The sequence below is a fragment of the Oreochromis aureus genome, linkage group 3, assembly GCF_013358895.1.
Source record: "Oreochromis aureus strain Israel breed Guangdong linkage group 3, ZZ_aureus, whole genome shotgun sequence".
In the NCBI taxonomy this organism is placed as follows: Eukaryota; Metazoa; Chordata; class Actinopteri; order Cichliformes; family Cichlidae; genus Oreochromis; species Oreochromis aureus.
Window position 1 is genome coordinate 122,620,340 of NC_052944.1, and position 18,526 is coordinate 122,638,865.

Here is an 18,526-nt window from a genome sequence, read left to right on the forward strand (position 1 = left end):
TCAGAGAGTAATAATATATGGAGTAGATGTCAAGCAGGACCACAGCAGCAGCCACGAGCCATCGGAACCTGCTGGATGAGAGAGCACAGAAACTCCAGGGAAGAAGTTTAGTTAGTAACATGCATGAACTGCATTACTGAGACATGTATGCTTACAGATGGTGAGGGAGAGGGGGAGAGTTTTTAGTAAAAGGAGATGTGACTGCATCTTCAACCAATACTGAGCCTGCATAACCCTGAAAGAGACAGACAGAGAGGGAGAGTGGGGGGACACTAACCCCAGCAGTCTGGTCCTATGACAGCATAACTAAAGGCTGACCTGAACCAGCCCTAACTATAAGCTCTATAAAGAAGTAAAGTCTTATGCCTACTCTTAAAAGTGTTGACCATGTCCACCTCCAAAACGCATAATGGACTTTGGAGGTGGAGAGCTATCAAGCTCCTCACAGAAGAGCAGCTTGATTGCTAAAAGCTCTCAATTTACTTTAGTCCAAATACATGAATTCAAATTGAGGTGAGAACTATTTATCAACAATATGAATGTCTGTTCCCGTTGTTACTACATACCATGTTAAGCAGGGCTTCCACTTGACTTTAACTTCTTCTTTTTCCTGAAAAACATGATATAAACAAACAGTTAATTAAGAAAGACATGCAAGTTGCATACAAAAGGAGCTTATAAACATTTATGTACTATTGAATGGCTCAATATATTATAAAATTAGTTTACAAAAACATAAGAACCACTACAATGCTTGTACTGCCAGCATCGAGTGCATGTCAGCAAAGCAACACTGCTTACATTGTGGCTCACAAGCAAAACTAACTGAAGCAGATGTTACTGAATGGGAAGGAGCACCTCCACATCAATCACTCCTTCTGAGCATGATGTCAGGAGGACTTTAAAGAACGTAAACACCAGGAAGGCAGCACGACCAGGTCATATCAGATGGTATGTTCTTATTTAATGTCCTATTTGGAGCAAAATACAGACTCAGTGGCTAAATTAATGTAGATTCAACAAATACAAAAGCTCATGGATAGTCAGTCAGGCACAGTTCAAATCCGGGAAGTCCAAAGATGCAAACAAATCTGCACAACAGCAGCCTAAATTACTTACATTTACAACTCTCCTGTCTACTATCTCTTCATATTTGAAAATCTTCTGTGTACGGTGTTTTCGGCATTCTGAAAAATAACAAATGAAATATTTACATGAGGTCTGTAAAACTGGAGAAAATGCAAACATTAAGAAAAAGAAATCTTAACAAACTTAACGAACCTGTCATGTGTTTCGTACATTTACAATACCATAACGTCTAACCTTTCCTTGTCCTTTTTTTGTTTGGGACATCAGAGGTGTACACCGTAGAAATTGAGGGAGATGCAGGATGTGGAGATGGAGAGGAGGATGCAGGAGGAAGCAGAGACAGAGAGGAAGATGCAGGAGGAAGCAGAGATGGAGAGGAGGATGCAGGAGGAAGCAGAGACAGAGAGGAAGATGCAGGAGGAAGCAGAGACGGAGAGGAAGATGCAGGAGGAAGCAGAGATGGAGAGGAGGATGCAGGAGGAAGCAGAGACGGAGAGGAAGATGCAGGAGGAAGCAGAGACGGGGAGGAAGATGCAGGAGGAAGCAGAGATGGAGGGGAGGATGCAGGAGGAAGTAGAGACGGAGAGGAAGATGCAGGAGGAAGCAGAGACGGAGAGGAAGATGCAGGAGGAAGCAGAGACGGAGAGGAAGATGCAGGAGGAAGCAGAGACGGAGAGGAAGATGCAGGAGGAAGCAGAGACAGAGAGGAAGATGCAAGAGGAAGCAGAGACAGAGAGGAAGATGCAGGAGGCTGACAGAGGGAAGATGTTGGTACAGGCTCTAAATGAAGAATAAATTCCTCGTTTAGAGCCTCTGGGTCTGGGACTGGTCCAGCATCCACATTGTCAGCAGAGGATGGTCCAGCTGCTGGTGTAGAACTTTCAGCAGGAGGTGAAGCTTGTAATTCTGCAAAATTTTAAATATTACACATTCATTAAAATGGGTTGAAAAAATGTACAGTACACATAAACACATAATAAGTAGTGATTTGCATGTTTTCAGTTAATTTTTTACTAAAGTTACAACTTGTAAATATTGGCATCAAATAAGTCATCTCACATACTCACTGACCCAAATCATTCAGTACAAGTGCCCTCGGGGGTAGTGTGACATCTGTAGTGCTTTTCTACATTGTACATTAATAAATTAATGAGTGTGACTATAAATCCAGATAGCTAATGATTTTTTTCCTCTGATGACACTACTTACCTGAATTTGTAGTGCATAACATTTGACACTTAAAGCTAGTACTGTGACTTAAGAGTTTTGTACAATGGTGATGCTAACTACCTAAGGAAGGTAATCAGGTAACCTCTTAAGAAGTATATAAGTTATTTAAGAATCTTGGTGTTCATATTGGTAACATTATATAACATTTGTTATACTAGAAAGTCTCAAAGAGAATTATCAGGTCTGGTTTTCGTGAAGATTTTTAAAATTACATTTGTATATACATGAGTGTGAAAGACCATACTATACACACACACACACACACATACAAAATTGTTCAGGTGGGTAACACCAGAGGTTCAGTATGGCTAGCTTTGGTGATGTGAACGCCACATGGGGAGGTAATAAGGCATATATAACACTATTTTCATGTTAGCAACAGGACATGTAGGGCAGCTGTCACCTCACAGCAAGACGGTTACTGGTCTGAACCTTGGCTGAATAATAGAATAGAATAGGACAGAATAGAGTAGAGTAAAATAGAATAGCTGGTGACTGTTAACTATCCTCATCCTCACCATCTTGTTTGTCTCTGTGTACCCCGTGATGATCTGCTTTCTTATCTAGGGTGTACCTATGAGGATGGGCTACCTGATAAGGACACCTGGTTACAGATAATGGACAAAGCATATCTTACTTCTCAGAAGGTGTTCATAAAGCTTCCTCATCTTCATGAGGATGTCACGTGCAGCACCTTCCGCTGGTTCGATCTGAGTGATCACGTCCCCTACTATACGGCCCTTACGGTCAAACTGTCCAAGAAACAGAATAGGCTGGTAGCCCAGGGCATGAAGTTTGGAAACCTGCAAGAACAACAAAGAAAAACATATGCAGCCAGTCTTTCGTGTAAGCAAATTGATGTTTAAGTTTCACATCTTTGTTGTTTTATTGTTGTAGATAGTTAAAAAGTATTTATGGTGACCAAACCTGTAAATGTATGATAAAATCCATCTTGAAATGTTTTGTCTCTCAGTTAATAGCCGATTAAATTAAAATTCAGAAGTAGCTTAAATAAAAAAAGTTTTTAACAAGTTTTTCGTAGTTTGATGTCTTTAGTGTGATGATGTTATTCTGATATGAATAACTTTTTTATTTATGCTCTTTTATGTGTATATACCTGTCTTGTTAGTTTCTTACTTCGTGATATACAAGAAAACATTGACAACTGTGATTAATAAAGAATTGTCTAGCAGACCAACCACTTATTAGATCAGAACTTTTAAACTTACTGACAACTGGGCTGAATTAACCACCCTGCTTGCATTTCTGTTTTTTTTAACAGAGGCAGCCCAGTTAATGTTTTTAAACTGTTCTTGTTTTTTTTTCAATCCCTCCTTTACGTTCAGGCTGCCCAGGCATCCACTGCATGTCTTCCTGTTGCAGGTGTTTGGAGCCTGACAGGAAGGGCATGGTTTGGTTTTTGGTTTTGTCATGTCTGCAAATGAAAATGTAACATGTAGGGATTATTTCAGGTCTGTTTTGGTTAAATGATTACAAAAATAATTTATGACCAAAGAAATAACTTATATTACGAGGCATTATTACACCATATTTAGAAAAAAAATCGATTAGAGATTAAAGTTGTTAATATTGAGTTAATTACGTGAATAGGGTTAAAAAAAACTGAATTGATTAAAGAAAAGATACATTGCTAAAATAGAGCAGTACTAACATTAGCTGGGTGGCTAAGCAAGTGTCTTACACATGGGAATACATCACAAAGAAAAATTAAATAAACTTTTGCAGAAGTAGTTCTCTTGGTACACAGACTGCTCTGTGAAAACATTTCAAGTTTAATATCAGCTGATTAATGTTTCAGTGAACATGCAAATTACCCACAGTTTATCACAACTTACCTAGCTAAGATCTGTGTCGAGTCGGAAAATTCCTGCAGGACCGTGAGTTGAAAGATACATTTACTACGACTCCCAAGATGCATTGCAGTAAAAACCATCCAATCGCCTTGCTTAAGATCTGTTGACGTGTCGCTAAAGGCGCGCTGTAGATAAATATTGCAATTTGTAAAAAATAAAATAAATAAAAATAAATTTGCAATTTGTAATTACATAATTAAACACTGGGCCAGTTTATTTTTGCATTATCAATGCTTATTATTTTAGAGTAAATAAAGGAATAACGGGTAGCACCAAGCTGTTGTTATCTTCATTTCCATAGCAACGGCGGTTGAGGATTATGGGTAGTGTGCAGTTACGGGATTAGTGCGTTGTCTGCATAAATTGGTCTGATTGGTTGGAGCCGAGCGCATCCAAAACTAACAGATCGCACTTTCAGATCGTGAATCACTTTGGAAAACACTGTGTGATGGCCACAACATGAAGCGATTTTATTGTTGAATTATCAGTGATACTTTCATGTGTTTTTGTTGAGAAATGTTAACGATGTCATTAAAAGAAAGCATTAAATTCGGGAGAAAAACCCGTTCGCGGAGCGGGTCCCCGGTTCTATAGTTAGATTGTGCTTCACGGCGTCATGTTTCGCCGTGACGGGGTTATTATTTGGTGTAAATGGATGGCTGGAGCCTCTGCTTGAAGCGTCTCTGATCGCCGCGAGCGGGATCATATTGGAATGAATTGACAACCCACAGCGTCACATAAAAACGTGGAAGGGTACCTTTAGCGTCAGCATGAGAAGTTAAGGGACGTGACAAATCGTCAGTATTTTACGCGTCGGGAGTGAGAACGGGTTGCTGTGGATATCACCAACCTATATTTATTTAAATAATAGACATGGTAGTACATCCTGTTAAATCAGATGTTCTCCCTCCCGCCTCTGCTGCTGGAGGGCTGAATAAGCCCAGTTATTTCTTGATGCTTTGCACTTTGTGTTTGGTCAGTTGACCAGCATGCCACAGCAAAGTGTGTGATGCAAACTTGTGTTTCTTGTGTTTATTTGGTTTTCACTGTGTAGCCTGGTGTGGCTTACTATACTTGCTATACACATAAATAACAGATTGATGAAGAATGATTTAGCTACCCCCCCCCCCCCAACATGAGCTCTATAAATGAACTGTCTGATATTTCTCTGGAAAATAAATAAAAATGTATCTAAATTATATATTAAATAATACAAATAATTTTCTTGGTTGCTCTTATTGTCTTATCAGACTGAGTGGCTGTAACCTCTCAGAGAGAAGCCTTGAAACCCTGTCCTCAGTTGTTAGCTCTCAGTCCTCTAGTCTGAAAGAGCTGGACCTGAGTAACAATAACCTACAGGATTCAGGAGTGAAGCTTCTGTGCGTTGGGATAGGAAGTCAACACTGCAAACTAGAAACTCTAAGGTCAGTTCAAGTGATTTTTACATTTTTGTTGTTAAAGATGGTGCAAAAAAATACAAAGAAACTGATGTTCATCTTTCTGTTGTTTTACTGTTGTGTTCTTAGTAAAAATGTGAAATTTCTTACTTGGCTAATTTAGTTTAATTCAGAATTCATGAAGGAACACAGAAAAAAACCCCATTACATATTGCCAAATCTAGTTACTACTTGCTATACCATAAATACACTTTAATAACTGGGTTATTTGTCTTTGTGTTCAAAATTTTTCAGACTAACTGACTGTAGCCTGACAGAGAAAAGCTGTGAACATCTGTCATCTGTTATGAACTCTCCGTCCTCCAGTCTGAGAGAGCTGGACTTGAGTAATAACGACCTACAGGATTCAGGAGCGAAACTTCTGTGTGTTGGAGTAGAAAGTCAACACTGCAAACTAGAAACTCTAAGGTTAGTTCAAGATATATTTAAACTTTTTGTCAATGATTGAGAAAAATACAAGTTACTAAGAATCAGATCTTTATGTGTGTATTGTTGTATCTTTGTGTTATTAGTAAAAATTTGACATTTCTAATGTGGCTAACATGGTTAAATATTCCAGCCAGAATTCACACAAGAACGGGATAACATTACATATTGCCAAATCTAGCACCTCCTCACTGTATCATGAATACACTTTAATAAATGTGTTGCCTTTGTTTTCAAAATTTTTCAGACTAACTGGCTGTAGCCTAACAGAGACTAGCTGTGAAGATCTGTCAACAGTTGTGAGCTCCCAGTCCTCTAGTCTGAGAGAGCTGGACATGAGTAACAATGACCTACAGGATTCAGGAGTGAAGCTTTTGTGTGCTGGAATAGCAAGTCAGCACTGTAAACTGGAGCAACTAAGGTCTGATCAAGTGATGTTTATATTTCTTTTGCAGTGATTGAGAAAAAATTACCAACAAGCTGAAATGTATCCATTTGCTGTTGTGTCTTTGTGTTATTAGTAAATATGAGACATTTCTAATGTGGCTAACATAGTTAAATATTCAACTCAAAATTCCTGTAAAAACCGGATAACAATACATATTGCCAAATACAATAACGCCCCACTGTACCATTGTTGGGTCTAAACTCAGACCCCGCTGTATCCAGGACTTATTCCCATGAAAGAAAAACAAGGCAACAGCGATCGATCGATTACTTGCGCAAGGGAGGCCTCATCTATGTCCAGCATGGAAATGACCCCAAATCCGGCCTCCTCTCCTGCCTTTTATTGAGAGACAGTTCACACAACACAATAGTACCTCCCCTCATAACCCCCCTTGGTTACAAAGACAAGGCACTGTATGTAAATGTATATATAAAGTGTGTGTGTGTGTGTGTGTGTGTGTGTGTGTGTGTGTGTGTGTGTGTGTGTGTGTGTGTGTGGGTCCTCCTGCTGATCAAAGGGTCACAAAACAAAAGCAGGAGGAACATCCTTGGTCATAAAGAGGGTAGTCTCCCCCACACCCAATGTATGGTTTACTATAGATAACACAGTGAAACCATACAAAGGGCAGGAAGTTCTACCAAACATCAAACGGACCTTCCCAAGGATGTTACCTATGATAAAACACTTCAGCCTCACAGTTAAACAATATAGAAATGGATGGTACGCATAAAAATGACAAATGTTTTACTATTCACTCTAACATTTCCCTCCTGTTTTGTAATTTTTATGCTCTAAATTATTCCTGTGTCATATATTCTCAGCCATGCACCTCTTGCTTAACATTTTCAGTGCAGGCGTCATTCATACACAGACTTCTGTCATGTCATTCATTTCAGTCAATTCATATTGTTGTAAGAGTACATAATTAACAAATGTATTAGAAATCATCTTAGTTTGCATTGATCTTATACACGGTAAAATGCATCCTATACATAAGCAAATCAAATGTCAACAGTCCAAAAACAAAAGTTAATATTTTCAAAAGAAGATGCCACCAAGGACCAGACATTCACCAAGCTATCCAGCCTTGTGGTGCATCTACTCCTGTCGTGCGATTCATTATGTCTTCCTGCAAATAAACAACTGAATGTAACAGTCAACCAAGAATAATCAACATACTCAAAAATCATATGTCACTACAATCCAACTGTATACAGACATAGACATTCAAACACATCAGTTGACTTATTGTTTGTCCATGTGGCTCTCAGCTAACTTCAAAGCTGTAGCCTGGTCAACACTCCTCTTTATGACTCCAATCAACCCCCAAATCTTCTCACTGTAGGCATCCTGTGGGGGTTAGAGTCAACTGGTGAATTATCTGCATTTACAACTCTTCTCCTGTCCTGTTGTCACCACAGGAAAAGCTTTGTAAAGGAATTTGGATCAAGGTGTTTTGATCTTCTTGGCTCTAAACCTCAACCAGCTTAGAGAAGTGTTCATGATGTAAATGTAGACAAAAGGCTTCTCTGTTTGCATCCTTCTTGCAGAGGACACAAAGAATAGGCGACGTTGCACAAATTTCATGGTAAATCTCCAACTTGGACTAATCCATTGCCCTTCATACACATAGGCAACTGGCCTGTTTCCAGTTCATTTAGCTGTTCAATGTCCTGCAGCAAGTCAGATACTTGGAGTCGGACTAGCAGGTCTGTCGTACCAGAGCAGTTCACCTTCCCAGCTACTGGTGAATCAACCGTCCATTCAGGTTCAGAAGTTGAAAAGTTGGCAGTGTTCCAAGTACGTTTACTCCTGGATGTGTTGCCAAGGCAACCAAACAACTGTCTCACTCTCAGTGATGCTATATGGCCACAGTCCAGAAGAATGTGTAGCCAGTGGCATCACAAGCATAACCATTGGTCTGGTTCTTTATGTGAGCAGTTGTGTTCACAAACTGCCACCAGTAGTTGTTGAAAACCTCATGCGGGTACTGGGTGTGGTTTGCTCTGTCCCAGTGCGCTTCCTGTCATCCCACTCTGGGTCCACAGGCACAAGAAGGTGCACAGCACATTCCCAGCCATTCTGATGAGTACCTGTGGCTCAGTTGGTTTCTTCACCGGATTGAGACGAGGGGCCCTGGAGGCTTTCCCCCCCCGTTTGTACCCAGTCTTCCTGCCACTTACCCCGAGCTGGCCTGAATGTGTGTCACCTTCTTGCAGTGCACTTGATGTATCCAAGTGTTCCTTTCAGCAATCTTCACTGCTGTGGTCGTCGTCAGCAGCATCCGATATGGACCTTCCCACCATGGACTGGACCAGCACTTCCTCTCCATGGCCTTGTCAACATCCAATCTCCAGACTTCAGACTCTGCTCCTGCGGAGAACAGAATCATCTGGCAGATCATTTGTTCTCAAGACTTCTTTATTTTTAAACATTTTAAAGTATCTAATCTGCTAATATGCTCTCTCTTCTGCTCTTCTATCATCACTACAGAAGACTAGAACTCCAAATGCTCTAACATATATAATCTCAAAGAGTCAGACAATTCTCTGTTGGAGTAATCCTCATGTACATTCATATACATCTTAACTAATTCTATACAGTTTAACCATGTCCTGCCTGTCTCTTCCATTGACTTCCTAAGTCTTAGCTTTATTGTTCCATTAGTTCTCTCTATCAACCCTGCACTTTGTGGGTGATATAAACAATGATGTTTTAGTGTTATCCCTAAATGTTGTGCCATTAATCTAATCACTTCATTTACAAAATGTGGACCATTATCACTATAAATGGTCTCGGGAATCCTATGTTCCAAATGATATTCTTACATATTGCTTTGGCAACCGAAATGGCATCTGCTTTTCTAGTTGGGACGATTTCTACCCACTTTGAAAAAGGACACACTATCACTAAAAAGTACTTATAGTTATTACAGTTGGACAGCTCTATAAAGTCTATGTAAATAACTTGAAATGGGTGACTGGATCTGGGGAATTTCCCTCTCTTAGGTATCAAATTACCCCGAGAATTGTGCTTGCAACATATCATACATGACCTGCAAAAAAGTTTTTTTTAAAGGGTATTTAATCTTAAAGTATAAACTACTCATTATCTCCCTCCTGTTGCGACATGGCAAAGCCCATGGCGCAAAATAGCAGCAGTCCTATATAAAGTCTAAGGCAGTATTGGTTTATCACACAGATCCTGCAAGCTCGCTCCTACTGTAAGTCACAACTGTTTTCCTGCAGTAGGTGAGTGGCCCTGCATGTCTACCAGTGCATTCCGCATAACAGCCAATGACTGTTGGTGTTGCACTGCTAAAACGTTAACACCATGTTCTCCTAAAGTTGCCACTTTCACGATCTTATCTGCAAAAGCATCCCCTAATGCAACTGGATCTTTCCCTCACATGTGTGCTACACATTTGCAAACGGCAATTCTACTGGGTAATAACACTGCCTCCAGCAGATTTTGCAAGAGTTTGGCGTGTTCTACAGGTTTCCCTGTAGAGGCTGTCACACCTCGTCTTGCCCACTGTACCACGAAGAAATGTAATGTAGTAAATGCATACTGGCTATCAGTGTATATTGTCACATCTTATTTCTCTGCCGCATTACGCGCTTCCGTTAAAGCTACTATCCCTGCTACTCAAGCAAATATGAAACATGCTAGTTGTCCTGCACAGATAACTTTCTCATTATCTACTACAGTAAAACCTGTTTTAGTCTGTCCCTCTGCTGTTGTAAAACTCAACCATCAACAAACCAAACCTTTCCCTCACCAAGTGGCACATCTATTAAATCATCCCTCGGCTTACACTCCTTCTCTACGTGCTCTCTACACTCATGAGAAGTGCCCTTTTCTTTCGTTGGCAAAAGGTTTGATGGATTCAGAATTGTGCACCACTCATGGTTACGTATGGTTATGAGAGTAACAGTAACATTAAAGACAAGCGTCTTGTACGTGACAGAAATGTAATTTTAGTCTGCAGTAGTAGACATCTACCTCGTGTGGAACTAACAGTGTCAAAAAGGTGAAATAAACTATTTCCTGAAACATTGTACAGCTTAAGTTGCTGCACATACTGATCTCACGCATGGAGGTAAAGCACAAGCAACTAGAGCTAATCTGTTAGGATAGTAAATTACTGGCTTCACTTGTGGAAAAAGTGCTGTTAGTTATTTCACAGTCACCTGGCATTTGTGCTGTTCACAGAACCACAAGTCCATCGCTGGACCTCCTCTGCGCTGTCACTTTTCGGAGCTTGGCACGCTCCCTCAGGTTCTCATGTTCCAACGCTGCTGAAGATTTTAAAGGCAGAGCACGTCGTACACCTTAGTTGTCTTCCTCAACGTCAACGTCGAAACTCTTTCATCTTATTTAAGATTTTGTTGTGCAGAGTCTCCTCATGACGATCTCCTGGAAGCCCAGTAGCACAGTTCTCTGTGCTGAAGGTGATCTCTGATCCTCCTGAAGCCTCTCTCCAGGCCTCAGCTTCCATCTTGTGGATGATCCCCTCAGTCACTTCTCTCGTCATGGCATCTCACGACATCTGCAAATTAAAATGACACTCCTCTCGCCACATGGCTTCCGCCATGTGTCAAATCCCCAGTGAGACATGTACAAGAATGTTGCACAGTCTCCCTAAAACAATCTCCAGGGTTTGTCCCTTGGAGCAGCTTCACTCCAACCTGTAACCCTGTGTAAAAACATCAGTCAGCAATTAAATGTTTAGCTTGTTTAACTCTCAGCTCCACCTGGAGCCTGTATCCTGGAAGACAAATCTGTTAAATCAAACTTCACATTTTCAACCGACTATAGATCATAAGATTAATAAAGTATTCAGCATAAAAGACAAGCATCATGTGCAGGTTTTCTCCAATCATTAAATCACTATTATTATCATAATTTGTCCCAAATCATGAATCATCCCAATTTATTCCACAATTTAATCGGTGACTTTCCTTAAGTTCATCACTTCACTCATTTTTTCACTGTGAGCTCAATAGTGGCCAGCTAATGAGCCCCCTATTCAACTATTCTGTAACCACTGCACATTTGTTCAATTGTTACTTGTCTGTCTGTGCTGAATCCTTTACAAGCACTCTTAAAGAAAAACAAACATTAGCCAAACACACGGTTCATCCCGGTGGTCAGGTGTCGGCCATCCAGATTCCAGAGATGCTGTAAAAAAAAGTAACACTGGTTTCAAACACAGTGTCACACTGTATTCACTTCTCCCTTGTAACATTCATATTTTCTCCACAACACAGTGTAATTTAATCACCAACACACAGCCTGTAACCACAGTTTTCTTCACACAAAATCTCAGTAATCCTGTGATAGAAAAACATCATTAAGATGTGTCCTGCTATAAATCACATGATCAAATCACATGATTAACCATCTGTTGTAGAAAGGAATGTAAATGTTAGCACTGCGCATTTGTATACACTCTTTCTCACAGTAATCTCTGTGAGCAACACAAAGTAGTTAATAACAAACCCATGGTGAATTCACAGACACAGAAAATTTTAAACTAAAAAGGTTAAATCTGCAGAGTTCACGTAGTCATGTGACCCAAGTTTCCTCCTGTGGTCTCCTTCTGTTCCTGCAACAGAGACACACACAGAGATACATCCACACCTTTGTCAGGTGGGGGTTAATTTCACACAATGGTGTTAAGTCAGTCAGTCTTGTCAGCTTTTGTCAGTCAGTTTTTCCCCATTTTTATGTGCTGACAGTAGAAGCTCTCGTGACGCAATAAGTTTCTACTGCCAGCAATAACGTCAATTCAAAAAAGAAAGATAATTTAGACTGGATTACGTCGCTGAATCCTTTTTGGCAGGGACTTGTTTTCTGATTGTCCCAAATAAGTGACTTTCTCCCGAGCCCATTTTAATTTTTGGAGAAACTCACTTTTGCAACATTTTTCTCGACGACGAGTCGTATAGCGCTTCTGTTCTAATCGTGCATCTCTGCTCAAACAGAGATCATCAAACGAAACCTTCAGTGCACCATGAAAGTAACAAAATAAAAAGAAAGGAAATAAAATAAAGGAAAGCAAAGGAAAGAAAGGCCTTGTTTAAGTCATGACACGTGTTCTTCATGCCAGGGGGATAAATCGTACCAACCCATTTGGGAGGCTCAACTTAGTAACAAAAGACAAATCAACAGCTAGATCAATCTCAAACATTCATCCAATCAGCCACACACAACATACAGCAGAACCCTGTTGTCTCATCACATAATAAGTTTCTTCTCATGTAACCAAATGTGTGCCATGGTAAAACTTCTTCACACACCAGAAACTCACAATCAGCTCACTCATTTAAGACCCCTCATCAGCATTCTGTTTTCTCCTATGATGCAGTCATCTGTCCTACTATAATATTCAGTCCACTAGTCTATGTATCACTTTCATCTTACTAGTGACTTGGACAAGATGACAAACAGAATCTCATGCTTAAGATGCTGTCTGGTCTTCATGAGTATCATTGTATGTGTATGAGCATGTAGGGTTAGTGTGGTTAATGTATTTTCTGTATGTTTTTGTGTTCCTCTCTCATCACATTTTCATTATTCTCATCACTGCTTAAAACAACACACATCTCTCTCTCTGTTTTAAACTATCCTTCTCTCCAAAACAGAAAGTAGCATTACAGCTGTTTCAGGCTGAGAAACACCAAACACTCTTCGTGCTATCATTCACCACACAACTATGTTATTTCTTTGTCCGCTGGGCAGGTGACCTGCAGAATCACGTCTGCCCCAGCTGGATACCTTTTCACACACACCGTGATGTCAGACACGCTCACACTCGCTTCTGCTTAGAGCACAATTTCACTTCATTCATCAACGATCCACACACCACGTGCTGCCCAATAAAAACTTTGCAGTGTATTTCATCCTCAGGTTTCACAACTACTGCTTGCAATATTGCTCTTTTAACATTCTGTGCTTCTCTTCTCTTTTGAGCCTGCTCCAGCCACAACTTAGCAACTGCTAACTGCAATTCCTTCCTCCGCTTCGCTTTCCCTGTTTTACCTGCTACACTTACAGCTATTCTTTCTACAAGCATTTACACTGAACTTCCACTAATGTCCCTTCAAATCCATATTTCTTACGCCAACAACCTATATACTGCGTGCTGCCCGGTGAAAATTTCTCCATAAATTTTGCATCCCCTTCTAAGGCAGACTTACACATTTTATTCCCCATTATGACAATTCTTTCAAGTTTGCGGCAAGCAACGCCTTACCCCAAAATCCAGGCTACGTGTACACAACAGGTCACAGAATTCCGTTCACACCGCTTAGGTTTCCTTCTGTGTTGCTGCGTTCACTTTACTGGCACTCACACAAACACACGTTCATTCACACACTTTTTAGGCCTATAACCTCCCTAACCGCGGCGAGCTCTTTACCTCCTTACCATTGGTGGAGAAACCATACACTCAACGCCCTTAACTGCGGAGAACCTTTTTTTATCTTTATAGAGCTCTATCCTCCTTTCGGTGGAGAAACCGTCCTTACCCTCCTTCTATTCGGTGGAGAAACCTCTTTAAACCTCCTTCGGTGGAGTAACCGACTTAACCCTCCTTAAATAAATCAAAAAGATTAAAAACAAAAAACAAAAACACTGGCGGAGAAACCAGGCAGCTTGCGTCTACACGCACAGCTTGCGCACTCACGTACCTGCTTTAACGCATGGGCACGTAGCCACTCTCTAAGGCCTTCTGTACTCACTGTTCGTGTTGTTTCCATTCATGGGAAGAGTCTCTGTATCCCGTCAATCGCCATCCATCCCGAGGGGAGTTCAGGCGCAAACTGTCCGGCCTAGAACAAAGCAAAGTACCAGGGCTTTCGTCAATCGTCCCAGACGATGGCTGCTAGCAGACTGCGGTGGCGTCCTCTCCCTCTCCTCGGTGATTGCGATGTGTTAGGATCCGGCTCTCGAAGGACCAAATAAATGTTGGGTCTAAACTCAGACCCCGCTGTATCCAGGACTTATTCCCATGAAAGAAAAACAAGGCAACAGCGATCGATCGATTACTTGCGCAAGGGAGGCCTCATCTATGTCCAGCATGGAAATGACCCCAAATCCGGCCTCCTCTCGCTGCCTTTTATTGAGAGACAGTTCACACAACACAATAGTACCTCCCCTCATAACCCCCCTTGGTTACAAAGACAAGGCACTGTATGTAAATGTATATACAAGAGTGTAGGTGTGTGTGTGTGTGTGTGTGTGTGTGTGTATGTGTGTGTGTATGTGTGTGTGTGGGTCCTCCTGCTGATCAAAGGGTCACAAAACAAAAGCAGGAGGAACATCCTTGGTCATAAAGAGGGTAGTCTCCCCCACACCCAATGTATGGTTTACTATAGATAACACAGTGAAACCATACAAAGGGCAGGAAGTTCTACCAAACATCAAACGGACCTTCCCAAGGATGTTACCTATGATAAAACACTTCAGCCTCACAGTTAAACAATATAGAAATGGATGGTACGCATAAAAATGACAAATGTTTAACTATTCACTCTAACAACCATGAATACACTTTAATAAATGTGTTTTTTGTCTTTCTGTTCATTATTTTTCAGACTAACTGACTGTAGCCTGACAGAGACAAGCTATGAAGATCTGTCATCAGTTATGAGCTCCCAGTCCTCTAATCTGAGAGAGCTGGACCTGAGTAACAATGACCTACAGGATGCAGGAGTGAAGCTTCTGTGTGGTGGAATAGCAAGTCAGCACTGTAAACTAGAGAAACTAAGGTCTGATCAAGTTATATTTAAGTTTTTTGTCAGTGATTGAGAAAAAAATTACTAAGAAGCTGAACTTTATCCATGTACTGTTGTATCTTTGTGTTATTAGTAAAAACTTTAAATTTCTAACATGGCTCACTTGGTTAATCAATCAAGTCACATTCATGCAAGAACAGGAACAACATTGCATTGCCAAAAGTAATAACTCCTCCACGAGTGATGAATACACTTTAAGACCAATGTTATTTTTCTTTCTGTTTATAATTTTATAGGCTAAGTGGCTCTAACCTCTCAGAGACAAGTTGTGAAGCTCTGTCCTTAGTCCTCAGTTCCCAATCATCTAGTCTGAGAGAACTTGACCTGAGTAACAACAACCTGCGGGATTCGGGGTTGAAGATGCTCAACACTCCAAACTCGACAATTATCAGGTCAGATCAAGATTATTTTTCTTTTAAAAATGACCAGCAAGAATTAGAGGTAATGAGGAGATTGTTTGCACGCTATTAGGACATTGAGCTGTGCCCATGAGCAGAGTTTTGATTTATTAAATGCATCTGTTTTTGATTTAGTTGTTTTGAAAATATGTTGTTTAACATATATTTTTACAATAATAATAATAATACATATTTTTTCACAATAATTAATTTAGTATTTCTCATTCTTTTCATGCACATCATAGTTATCACTGAAAATATCTACTACTCAAGTATGGCTGAATTTACTATCATACTGATATAACTCCAACTATGCACAGTGACCCTTGTGGTGTCCTTGGGATTCCCATATGCTTGTTTGCCATTCACCTAGGGACCATTTTTGATCCCAGGACACCACTTAACAGTGTTGTGGAATACCACTGTCTCCAGGAATAAAAATTAACCATTAAACACAGCATTTGACTGATTATCAAGGGTTACCTATCAAACAAAAATTTAGGCACTATTGAGGATCCGGATTGATATATTATTATGTTAATACATTATTGTTTAGGTTCAGCTTTACAATGGATATTGTTAATGGATATTTTACATAATCTTGGTCTTTTGCTCAAATTTATAATTTGGGGCCATCTTATATCTTAAAATTGCATTGTAGGTGTCAGAGAGTTGGTATCGTAACCACCACCTCCGTTCAAAAATGGTCATTCACAGTGGACATAGATGGGTTCTTTCACTCCATTTTCAAACCAAAATGCAAACCGAAAGACTGACGTTTGTCTGTTAGATGGAGATGTATATCTGAGTCTTTCCTGTTGAGTTGGCTCTTCAATGTTGTGCCATGTGTTTATGGAGTGCATGTTTCGTTTCTCCTATGTAGAGATCTAATACCTCCTCACTGCACTGCACAGCATACACTACATTGTTTAGTTTGTGTTTGGGAGTTTTATCCTTGGGATGAACCAGTTTTTGTTTGAGTGTATGATTGGGACTGAAGTGTACTGGGATGTGGTCCTTGGAGAAGACTCTCCTGAGCAGATAAACCTGCTACATTTTACATTTTTTGCCAATTTGATGAAACTCCAAGTGGGATAACTACATTTTTTAAGTCCATGAAGGTTCTCAGTCACCCAGATCAGTTCTTTCCAAGCTCCTTAGACCACATGTTTTGAGAGCTTTCTTTACGTGTGTGGCCCTTTCTTTTCCTTTTTGCCTTAGAGGGAACTTTTTCTTCACAGTGTTGCAGGGTCCTGATCACCCCAAGATTGTATTGAAGAGAATGGTGGGAGTCAAAGTGTAGGAACTGATCTGGGCTTCTGGTAAACTTTAATGTTTAGTTTGCCATTTTCCTCAGTGTGCACAACATACCAGTGCAGAAATACATCTACTCTTTGACTCATACCATACTGTGAATCAGTTATTTTTCATTCAATGCAGTGGTGTACTGACAGATCCAGGATCAGTCCAAATCAACAGCAGTTTGATCCACGTATGGATTGAAGTTGTATTTGGGAAAATGTTGGACTGTACGTTTATCAGTGTCTAACAGTCTGTGTATGAGAGCCATGTAATGTCCATGTGTGCATGCTGACTGTGCTGGTCTGACCCCCCTACTCTTTTCAGGGTGGAGCCTGCTGGAGTCCGATGGTTGAGACCAGGTCTGAGGAAGTGTAAGTGTGTTTTTAATGTGATTCATGAAATCAAAGCAGCACACATTCAACCATCTTCAAACTGTCACATCACTCATTCACATCTCTGATGTCAGGAGTCATCATCAAAGTGTCAGTCAATGAACAGGTGGATCAATAACTGCAGCTGATTCAATAAAAGGACTAGATGTTACAATCCCTGATAATACATTGCTTCAAATGGAGAAAGTCTTGAGGGATGGCTGCCTTGAGGAAAGGCAGCCCAGAAACTTTACCAGAAGGACACACCGTTGTGTGCCTCAACTTCCAGGGTGTTTCCATCTTTCATCAAAGGCTATTTTTTATTAGTTTTTCTTTTTTTTTTTTACCTTCCTTGGTTAGGCTCAGGGATTAGAGATCTGATGTAACCTTGCCAGCGTTGATCAGGCCTCGGAGTGTGTCACTGGTTTATGTTAAATTGTTATTTCTCTTCTACTTTTTTCTGTTTAGTTGTATTCCAATTCATTTCCTCCTGTCAATTCACTACAAGACGCGATGAAATACTTACCTCTTTATTACTTAAAGAACCTCAGTTCTTTAAAGGGATAGAAAAGATGATAGCGAGAAGTAAGACAAAAGAGACAAGATAGGAGAGAGGAGGGCTGGAAGGGGAGCACCCGATCTGGCATCCCACCTCTCTCCACCGGATCGGGCTGTACGCTCTACATCCCCGCTGCATTCCAGAAAAGGGAAAAAGAGCAAAGGGGAGAAGAGTCCAGTACAGATTTTAAAGCCAGCAGGGCATGATTGCGGATACCGTGTAGGTGTAGGTGTGTCCGCCTTCCTCGTAGCGGCAACACAGACCACGTCACGCCACACAGCTGTATCAGTCAACCAGGGTTTATCACAGTAAAATTTCTACTGTTGGGTTTTCTATCCTTTTGACGCCCTCTGCTGATCAATCCTGGCTGTGTGTCTCACGGTTAGCTGACTGCCTTAGCTGCCCAAGTGATGTGAGCCCTCTTTAGCCACAACCAGTTACTGGTCCTCTCAGCCGTGTTAGTAAATTCTCGTTTAGCCTGCCATTGCACCTGTCCTCTGACTCCAATCTCTCTAAGCAGTGTTTGTGTGTTTGTTCTCTCCATCAGATTCCTGTCAACTCACAATCG

At 40.6% G+C, this 18,526-nt stretch overlaps 2 long non-coding RNA genes across 2 annotated transcripts; one reads left to right on the forward strand and one right to left on the reverse strand.

Moving 5' to 3' along the window:
• Positions 1-443: 443 nt before the first annotated feature.
• Positions 444-1,439, reverse strand: LOC120438013. Its single transcript, XR_005611587.1, has 3 exons — positions 1,324-1,439; positions 1,120-1,187; positions 444-610 (listed from the first exon to the last, which is right to left on the reverse strand). It is a non-coding gene; the product is annotated as an uncharacterized LOC120438013 (long non-coding RNA).
• A 4,017-nt stretch (positions 1,440-5,456) lies between these two features.
• On the forward strand, positions 5,457-6,483 carry LOC120438009. The gene is made up of 3 exons (XR_005611583.1): positions 5,457-5,617; positions 5,885-6,058; positions 6,324-6,483. It is a non-coding gene; the product is annotated as an uncharacterized LOC120438009 (long non-coding RNA).
• Positions 6,484-18,526: the final 12,043 nt, after the last annotated feature.